Here is a 10,700-nt window from a genome sequence, read left to right as displayed (position 1 = left end):
TGCATTCTAGTTAATTGGTTTGTGATTCAGTAACAGTGTAGCTACTCAAGAGAAACTGCCAAGAAATAATGAATATTTTATTTATTTATGTATGTATGTATGTTTTGATACCTGTTTAGCCCTACCATGTGCTGTCCATTTTCAGAAGGAATATTATGTCGTGTTTCAATATGCACCACCTTTTACTTTATATTATCTAAATTGTGCCTGTTGTAAAAGCCTGACATCGTTTGCTGAATGCTAGCTATGGAACCTACAAATATATATGAAGGATAATCTAATATATATATATATATATATATATATATATATATATATATATATATATATATATATATATATATATATATACACACACACACACACACACACACACATATATATATATATATATATATATATGGGTCTACCTTCATTACCTGAAAGACAACTTACCAGAATTCCTGTTGACCGAGACGACTTCAATAAAAGCTGACAATTCCGAAACCATACAGCACCGAATGTCTTTCACCGGGAAGTAAACCACTTGGCCACTAAAGTGAACTTTGCCCTTTCCCTCCGGGTAGTGCGATCTTGGAGTTGGTATATTTAGTTAGTGGGGGGTGCGGGGGTGAAGTCCCCCACTTGGGTGTGTTTAAGTTATGTGTGTTTTATTATTTTACCCTGGTGGCCAAGTAGTTTGCTTCCCGGTGAAAGACATTTTTGGCATTGTCAGCTTTTGTTGAAGTCGTCTTGGCCAACTGGAATTCAAGTAAGTGGTCTTTTGGGTAATCAACATAGACCCATACATATATATATATATATATATATATATATATATATATATATATATAAATATATATATATACATGTGTGTGTGTGTGTGTGTGTGTGTGTGTGCATTTGTGACTAAACATATACAGTGGATACAAAAAGTGCACACACCCCTCTTAAAATGTCAGGTTTTTGTGATATTAAAAAATGAGACCACAATAAATCATTTCATAACTTTTCCCACCTTTAATCTGCCCTATAACCTGTACAATTCAATTGAAAAACAAACAAATCTGTTAGGGGAAAAAATATAAAAAAAAAAAAAAATGTACAATAAGCTGGTTGCATAAGCGTGCACACCCTTAAACTAATACTTTGTTGAAGCACCTTTTACACACACACACACACACACACACACACACACACACACACACACACACACACACACACACACACACACACGCACAAACGTGTATATATGGAGAGAGAGAGAGAGACAGAATGCATATAGTTACTGATTGTGATCTGTTTACAAGAAATTAAAACATTTTAGCTTTGTTAGCACAGAGCGACAAAGCTATGCCTATGACCCACTTAAGTTACAAAGCACCACATCCAGGGAATAATAAATCAGGAACATGTTCACCCTAAGCCTTTCCAGGGTTTACATTCCTTATTCCTGGAAAACAGCCATTGTAATATCCCTTGGGGGAGGATGGTCCCCCTGTTGTAGAAGGAAGTAGCAGTCCACAAAAATCACAAAAACTGATAGGTCAAAGAAGAGCCATACAGATGATAGAGTGGACTACTGAGGATAAGAAAGAAATTACATATTGTTACTGTTATGCAAAAAGCCCAGAATTTCCAGACACAAGATATACAAACAATTAAGAGAGAAATTAGAAGCTTCAAATAAAAATTAGTGGTCATTAATACAATGTTTTTTTGAAAAACAGTATATAGACCAAGAAACTTTGATCTGTTTGGAAAAAGAAGCATCTGAGGAAGTGTGAAAATATAAACAACAAAACCTAGAGATTTTTGAAAAGTATAAAAAAGAGATTTGATATGGTGCAATATTTATGCAAAGGCAAAAGCCAAATTAATCAACATAAAGCAAGGCAGTCCCAAATATATTTGAAGAGAAATACAGGCATAGGCATCCAAACATGGAAAATGTCACAATAAAAAATAATAACACAAAGAGGGAATGTAGAAAAGCAGAAGTTAAAAAATAGAAGTTGAAGTTATGGAGTGCCTGCGAAGTGAAGGATTTTGTATAGAAGGTCTAACACAGGTTACATCTCAGCATGATGGAATGAGTCCCCAAAGTAAGAGAAACAGGAAGATCAGGTGACGTCTGAAGAAGAAATATGGACATGGGAAAGAAAACACAGTTAATATGGCACAACATCAATGCAAAGGAGAAAGCAAAACTAGTCAATACAAAAAGAGCAGCACCAAAGATATCTGAAGAGAAATACAGGCAAAAGAATCCAGACATGGAAAACTTTACAATACAAAAAATAAAAAGACAAAGATGAAAAGTAGAAAAAGAGATTAGTAATGGAGGAGTTAAAGAAATAGAAACCTGAGGTCACGAAGTACCTCCAAAGTGAAGGATTCAGTGTAGAAAATGTAATTCAGAAAGCATCACAAAAGGATAGAGCAATGGAACCCCAAATTAAGGGGAAATCAGTGGAATGGGAAGCAATTGGTTAGGTGCCATATAAAGATATTTTGGAGGCTCCCATGGGAAATGAGTATAAACATTCACTTGAAGCTGGACAGCAAGAGAAGGGACAGGAAACTGGAAATTCTGACATGGTTAATGTTGAGAAGTGATAGGCCAGTGAGTTATCATATGACAGAGCAACATATGGCACAGGAAGAGAATGAAGAGAATGTGCTACAGGAAAATGCGATAGAAATTTCTATAGAATGCCCGCAGGAAATGCAAAACAATAGAAGGAAGTTCTCTGTTCACCTGTGAGAGAGGGGAGCTTTGGGCAGCCTATCTGTCCCTGGAGGAGTGGTTTCAGCCCAGAAATTAGTAGTTTATTGGCCATTTTGGGCTAATTTCAATCTCTTTCATTTCCCTGCTATAAATACCATATTTGCCCAGTTTTGTGCGCTGGGCAGCACCAGTTAGCTAGGGTAAAACTATTCCAGGCTCCACAAAGTCTCCTCTTCAATTTTTCCCTTGGAACTAGACAAACTTTCAACTTAAGCACTCAAGCTATTCATTTCTCAGCCCGGCACTTGCTCAAAACTTATAGCAAGCACTTATAAACCCTAGCATTAGACCCTCCTGTACTGTACAGAAGGACAAGGCTCTCTATTTGACCTTACCAGCCATCCAGTAAAACAGCTCACTGTACCTATCCAGGCATGTCCAAAGGGCAGATTCAAGTGTACTCTCCAGTCCAACTGGTGAATCTGGGCATTTTGAAGCAATGTTACAACTGCCTCATGTACACAGACAACCCCCTCCTCCTACCACCAAACACTAATACATGTGAGAGATGCAATTATACTGACAAACTGGAGGCTAAGCTCTCTCAACCCATGACTGGATCAGACAGTCAAGAGGAGAAGGGAAATACTTGCATCACACCACCAGTCTCACATAGACCCATTAAAGCAGCACTGGCAAAAAACACACATAAATACATGGAAACATACTCAGAAGCTGTAAATAAAAATCTGCAAAACCAACAGAGACTTCCAAAGCAAACATCCAAGCAACCTCCACCCCCCCCAACACAAACCATGAAACACGTACTTCACAAAACCAGTGTGCCATGCAATCACAGCCCTTAAGGCAAAATAACATACACAACAAACTAGTAATAGTTGACTCTATAGTCAGGCACACTGACGTCCCACTCACTAGGCTGAAAAGGGAGAAGGTTACTGTTAGCTGCCTGTCGGGTGCCAGGATCCGCCACATAACACAAGTACTCAGGTCACTCCAGAACAAGCACAAATATGGCTCTGTCATTGTCCATGTTGGTGTGAATGACCTGAGCCGTACCTCCCTGGACTACATGCAAAAAGACATAGAAGAGCTCTCTGATTACATAGCCCAGGCTGGTATGACCCTGACCCTGAGTAGCATCCTGCCTTCACCAAGAATGATACCACGGTATAAAGAAATAATTCTCGATTTCAACAATTGGCTAAGTTTCTGGTGTCATTCAAAGGGGATCCAGTGTCTGTCCGTCTGGGATGACATGCTCAACAAGCCACGCTGCTTCGCTAGAGACGGCTTGCACCTGTCACCCTTAGGCTTTCAAATACTGGCCAAGGCTCTTGCCACCGCCATACTGCCTTTTTTAGGCAAGGCTCAAAAGACAAACCCACCACCGTAAATAGCACAAGTAACAAAAAACTGAGGGTAATGCTACTCAATGCCGGAAGTCTAAACCTCAAAATGTATGCACTTGAGGCACTCCTCAGTATGGAGAAAATCGATATATGTGCTGTAATAGAAACCTGGTTTAAAGCTCCAGAGAGCATCACAGTAAAACCAGGCTACAACTCATACCATACATTTCAACCATAGAACCCAAACCGAAATACAAAAGGCGGGGGCATATCCATATTCATCAAGGATACCCACACCTCCAAGTTAGTGGCACAGCACAATACTTCAGAGATCATCCATGTGCAACTAACAATGGGCAAAACTGCAATGCAGTCCATGTCCCAGGACCCCCATTCCGCGTTTCTGGAAACACTGGGAAACATAAAGTTCCTACCAAACACCCTAATATTGGGTGATTTCAATTACCCAAACATTAACTGGGAGAACTACTCAAGTACTAACTCCCTTGCCCAACATTTCCTAGAATTTATAAACTCAAATGCCCTGGTTCAACTGGTTAACACTCTCAACAGAGGTGACAACATATTGGACCTGGTCATCACCAACATGGGCGACCAGTGTTCCACACCGGAGGTCAACCCCTTGCTGGTTAGATCTGACCATAAACAAATCACTTTGGATATCCACATTCTGCCCCCAACCCCGGACAAGAAAACCACCATGAAAAACTTTTCAAAAGCAAACTTCACATTACTTAAGACTGAGGTGGAAAGTTTCAAAGCCCCCATGCTGAAGGATAACGCTGTCCAAGCTGCAAAATCCTTTACTAATGCATTCTACTGGCACCTACAAGAATGCATGGATCATGCCATCTCAAGCAAAACCAAGACTCACTCCTCCAAGAAAAGGAAACCAGTCTGGTGGACTCCTGCCATAAACAAGCTATACAATAGAAGGAGGAAACATGTACAGAAAAGAGTAAAATCCCAAGAAGGGAAGACATCCCTGATCAGTATCAGCAAGAAACTACGATCCATCATAAAATCATCCAAGGCGAGCTTTGAAAGAAAAATTGCCAAAGACTCCAAAGATAACCACAAGGCATTCTTTAGCTATGTAAAGAATCTAAGTAGCAATGCTCAGATCTGCTCAGAGTTAGTGTAGAATGGCAGAAAATACACTGAACTGACCAATATCGCCAACATCCTGACAGACAGGTTCAGCGCAAACTTCACCCCCTTCTCACCCCCAAAAGGGCCCATAACCATACCAGAAGAATGTAGAGTCCCTGAAATCACAGATTGTCAGGTTAAAACAGCCTTCTCCAAAGCCAAAAACACAGCATCAGTGGGACTGGACGGTGTCCCAGGCTGCGTCCTACACAAGCTGAAAGACGAACTAACCCCTCACCTAAACACACTGTTCAAACTCAGCCTCTCCACAGGCTACATACCCATAGAGTGGTGCACAGCAATGGTTATTCCACTCCACAAAGGTGGAGCCACAACAGACCCTGGGAACTATCGCCCTATAAGCCTAACTATCTTGGTCTGCAAGGCTATGGAGCGCATCATCATGGAACTCATTAACAGAGACATTGGGAACCCCCAAACACTGGACCCTACCCAGTTCGGCTTTTTTAAGGGCAGATCATGTCTCTTAAACATGGTGGTCTTCTTTGAGACAGTTACCAAGGCTATAGACGAGGGAAAGGTGGTACAAACAGCTTACCTAGACCTCGCTAAGGCCTTCGACACCATTCTCCATTCTGGTATTATAGACAAGCTCACCAGCTGGAACATAAACCCCTACATCACAAAATGGGTTGCCAACTGGCTCACAGACAGAACCCACATGGTGAGAGTTGCAGGAGCTAGGTCCGACTCTAAACCGGTTACAAGTGACGTTCCCCAGGGCTCAGTCCTAGGACCCTCCTGTTCGGCATATACTTCTCAGAGGTACAGGCAAGCACAGGAGGACTATGGCTGACCAAATTCGCAGATGACTACAAACTAGGGGCTACAATTGACTCTCCGGCTGACACAGACATCCTCCAAAAGGGTCTCACTGAGACGGATACCTGGTGTCAAAATCATGGCCTCAAGCTAAATGCCAAAAAGTGCATAGTCATCCCCTTTGGAAAAAACAAAGTACCCACAAACTACCACATAGGTGGTAGTCCCCTAAATACGGAAGACGTAATAAGGTATCTGGAGACCCAAGTAGATAGTAATCTCACCTTTGATAATCACAAAAGGGCTCACATCCAGATCAAAAGAGGTCATTGTGCCCCTCTACTAATCACTCATCAGACCCATCATAGAGTACAATGCCCCATTTGGGATGTACCTTACAAGACACCTGCAACAGCTGGAAAGACCACAGAAGTACCTCACCAAGAGGATCACTGGCCCCGAACAGATGCCCCATGCAGCTTGACTGAAGAAACTACAGCTGTACTCGGCTGCATACTGCCTACTCAGAGGTTATCTCTGCCTGACATACAAGGCCATGTTCAATCCAGAATTGATGGACATGCTCCACCTAAAGAAAACCTTATCCCCTCGAGCCACACGCTCTAGGGATCTAAACCTCACCACAACAATAAATAGGACATGCTGAAGGGATAGATTCTTGTCCCAGAGACTTCCCATGCTTTGGAACAAGATCCCAATCTACATTAGGCAGAGCTCCTTGCTAACACTCTTCAAAAGAAACCTTGACGAGTGGATGGGAAACAGAAAGTTTACCTCAGGGATCACTTCAGTGGCTCTGCTGGACAGAGGCACAGGGAACTAATCTATGGGGGGGGGGGCGAAAGCCAACACATTCTGGCTAGACTTATAAATGCCTTCAGGTAGATAGCCTAGTACCTACCTATGAACCTAAAAAATGTGCCCTCAGTTTAGAAGAAAACGAGTTCAGAGAAGAGTTTCTTGACTTACTAGAGACAGACATATTAAGATCAATTAAAGAAATAGACTGCAGAAGGTCAGTAAAACCCCAAAAAAATCAGAATTTTGATAAAACAAATGAACACAGTAATTAGGACTGTCCATAAAGATCCATGTGATATAACAGAGGTAAACAGGATATATTACTGTGCAGCTAAATTAATAACTGATAAAGTTCTACCACAAGAACACAGGGTAGTGAGGGAGCGACAGAGGAAAAATCGAATACCATCAAGGAAGTATCGAATAGAGAAAACTATCAACAAAATACTTAAAAAGATAGATGTGATAAAAGCAATGTGCAGTATTAGAACATATCAGGATCTATCATGCACTATTGCAAATAACAAGCCAAAAATCTCAGCACAGGTGGAAAAACTTAGACGACACACAGATAAATATAAAGGAAAAGTACAAAATAAGTAATTTATTGGTGACCCAAAAAGTTTTATAGAGAACTGGGAAACAAGGTAAAAGGCATTGAAAGACACCCCCCAAAAAAAAGAAATAGACAAATTTTGGAAAAGTATCTATGAAGATCCTGTGGAACATAACAAACATGCTAAATGGATAGAAACAGTAAAAGAAAGAATAAGAAACTTAAAGGTGCAGTAAATGAAATGGGATGAAGTAAAAGCCAGAGAGATTGAAACAGTTAAGAAAAGCCACAAACTGGAAAACCCCAGGCCCAGATGCAGTACCTAACTTCTGGTTAAAAGTATTATCATATTTGCATGAATATTTAGTAAGAAGTATTTATATGCGCACCCTGAACAGACACCAACCTGGCTAACAACAGGAAAAACAATGCTTCTACTTAAGACTGAACCTGCAAGCTACACTAAAAATTATAGACCAATAACTTGCCTTCCAATGACATATAAACTATGCACTGGAATTGATTCTGACAGCGTTTATAGTTATTTAGAATAAAACTCCATTATGGCAATAGAACAAAAGGGCAATAAAAGAAAGTCATATTGAGCAAAGTATAATTTTCTGCTAAATAAAGTCATAGTGGAGAACTGTAAAAAAGGGAAGAATCTAAGTATTGCATGGATTGACTACAAAAAAGCATTTGATAGTATCCCACATTCATGGATAAAAGAGTGCTTAAAAATGTACAAGATACACCCTACACTGATCATCTACATTACAGTGACCATGAAACAGTGGCAGACCACTTTGCAATTACGCCATGATAAAGGACAATTTATTATCCCATGGATAAAAATTCAAAGGGGGATATTCCAGGGTGACTCTGTCACCGCTGCTATTCTGGATATCACCTCATATGGGCAAGGGCAATTTGTTCAGATCGATAACAGGAGGTATCAGATTAATGGCAAATATAATTGGAACACTAGAAGGGTGGTTTATGTAGCTATGTGCCAGCTATGCTCGGAATATTACATAGGCAAAACCACCCGGAGTTTCAAAGAAAGAATATATGAACATATTTATGCCATTGGAAAAGAAAATTTAACTAATGCATTGACAAAACATGTATATGAGTGTAGAGATCATGTTTTCAAATTTTGTGTTATACAACAAATTACTGAGCAACTGCGGTGGTGGTGCTGCGGTAGCGTTGTCGCCTCACAGTTAGACGTTGTCCCGTTCGATTCTCAGCTAGAGCGTCTTCTGTGTGGAGACATGCGTGAATGGGCGGACCTTCGTCGAAGGTTGTGCGTCAGGGCTGGCAACTCGGCACGTAAAAATCTACTGCCAATCATTAGCGGACTGGAGTTCGGCTGTGGTGACCCCTAACTGGGAAAAGCCGAAAGACACAACAACAACAACAACAACAGCAACAACAACAAATTACTGAGCAAGATAGAGGTGGTCCTTGGACAATTCAGTTGGAAAAGGCTGAATTAATTTGGCAGTTGAATTTGAATTAATCTATATGGCCAAGTCTTAATGATTACTGTACTATAAACAGTATACTCAAATTAAAGGCATTAGTAAGATAATGTGATGACATAAAAAATAAAAAAGAATAATAGGTATAATGTATCATCTTTTTATTAGACATACACAAAATAATACTGAGATTATTATACTATTATTATTTGTGGAGATAAACTTAATTAATTTTTTAGTATATGCAATAATTTTTAACAATTTATGTTGATGTCTAGATATTTTACTGCATAGTCTCAAAATTAAACATTTTATATTTGTTGAGGGGATGTAATACTAATATAAATTTACAGGCTATTGGGACACATGTTAGATTAGTGTCAATGTTTAGTTTTTAGTGTTTGCTATATTTGAGGAGATTTGTTAACAAGTATTTACTTTCATAATGGCTGTACTAGTTGGATATTCAATTAAAATTATCTGTCTTTAAATTTTCAAGTATGCTTACTCATATGTAGTATTTAAGTTAATTTTACCTTTAAGAAATAAAATAATGGTATGTCACTTCCTGTTTGTAAGGAGATGGCGTCAGATTTTAAAATATATAAGCTAACTGTTTCAGTCACATTTATGTCTGAAGACGTTTGCTATTTGAGACAAACGAAAAGCGCTTAACAGTATTTAGTAATAAAATTGCCGTTTTTATATCCATCTTGCCGTTGCACTTGTATATGTTTATTTTAAAGCCATAAAGGGAGACCTGTAAAAAGAACAGGAATCTCATTATGGCATAATAGTATTCCTCATTCTTGGATTCAAGAATGCTTGCAAATGTACAAAAAACATCACACACTGGCAAATTTTATTGCAGTTGCTATGAAGGAATGGCAAACCACTTTGCAGATGAATCACAAAAAAGACAAATTGCTTTCCAAGGTGTGAAAATACAGAGTGATTTTTTTTCACCATTACTGCTTTGTTTTGCGCTCAGTTTGTTAAGCTGTTTACTCAATACCTGAGGTCACGGATTCAGTCTGACTCCAAGAAAATTATCAAATCAAATGATATCTCCTCTACTTTTTGTGGGTGATCTAAAATCACATAGTTTGTCAGATAAACACCTGGGATAGTGGCTACAAGTCATTAAAACCTTCTGAGAAGACAATGGAATGCCATTTGGTCTCAAAAATGTGCAAAAGCAATATCTGATAGCGGAAAACTGAAGACTCAAGAAAATTATATCAAACTTGGGGAGGAATATGATATAAAAGATTTGAAACAAGAAGGTGTAAGAAAATACCTTGGAATAGATAAAAGGGCAGTGATACAGCATGAAAGGTTGAAAACAAAGCTTAGTAAGAAACATTTTAGAAGACTAAAATTAATACTGAAAACTTATATGACCTCTAGGAATAAAGTTCAAGCAATAAATCAACTTGCATTTCCTGTGTTAGTGGATTATGTACTAGATGGTTCCCAAAATACATAGAAGGGGCAGTAGATACAGACAAATGTTGGTTTTATGGTACAGAACTAGTAGCAGTTACACATCTTGTTGCAGGTCGTGATACACTCATGGCTGGAGGTTTGTATACTGAAAGACATAACAATACGGGGACTTTTGTCAACATTACAACACAGAGGCAGCTGGGAGACAATGGGAAAATGAGCCGAAAGGATTGTTGAAAATGACGAAGTAATGATTATGTGGGATCATCTCATACCAGCAGCTATGACAGTATAAGCAAACAGACTGGATATTGTCATTCAAAATAGAAAGACAGACATAGCATTGA

At 39.2% G+C, this 10,700-nt stretch overlaps 1 protein-coding gene across 2 annotated transcripts in view; it reads right to left on the bottom strand.

Moving 5' to 3' along the window:
- Positions 1-10,700, bottom strand: part of PLXND1 (plexin D1) — an 817,829-nt gene that overhangs the window by 89,586 nt on the left and 717,543 nt on the right. The window lies entirely within an intron of this gene.

This window comes from Protopterus annectens, chromosome 7.part1, assembly GCF_019279795.1.
Source record: "Protopterus annectens isolate FY-2018-M chromosome 7.part1, PAN1.0, whole genome shotgun sequence".
NCBI classification, from domain to species: Eukaryota; Metazoa; Chordata; order Ceratodontiformes; family Protopteridae; genus Protopterus; species Protopterus annectens.
The sequence above is the reverse complement of the archived record's forward strand: the minus strand, read 5'-3'. Positions and strand labels throughout refer to the sequence as shown.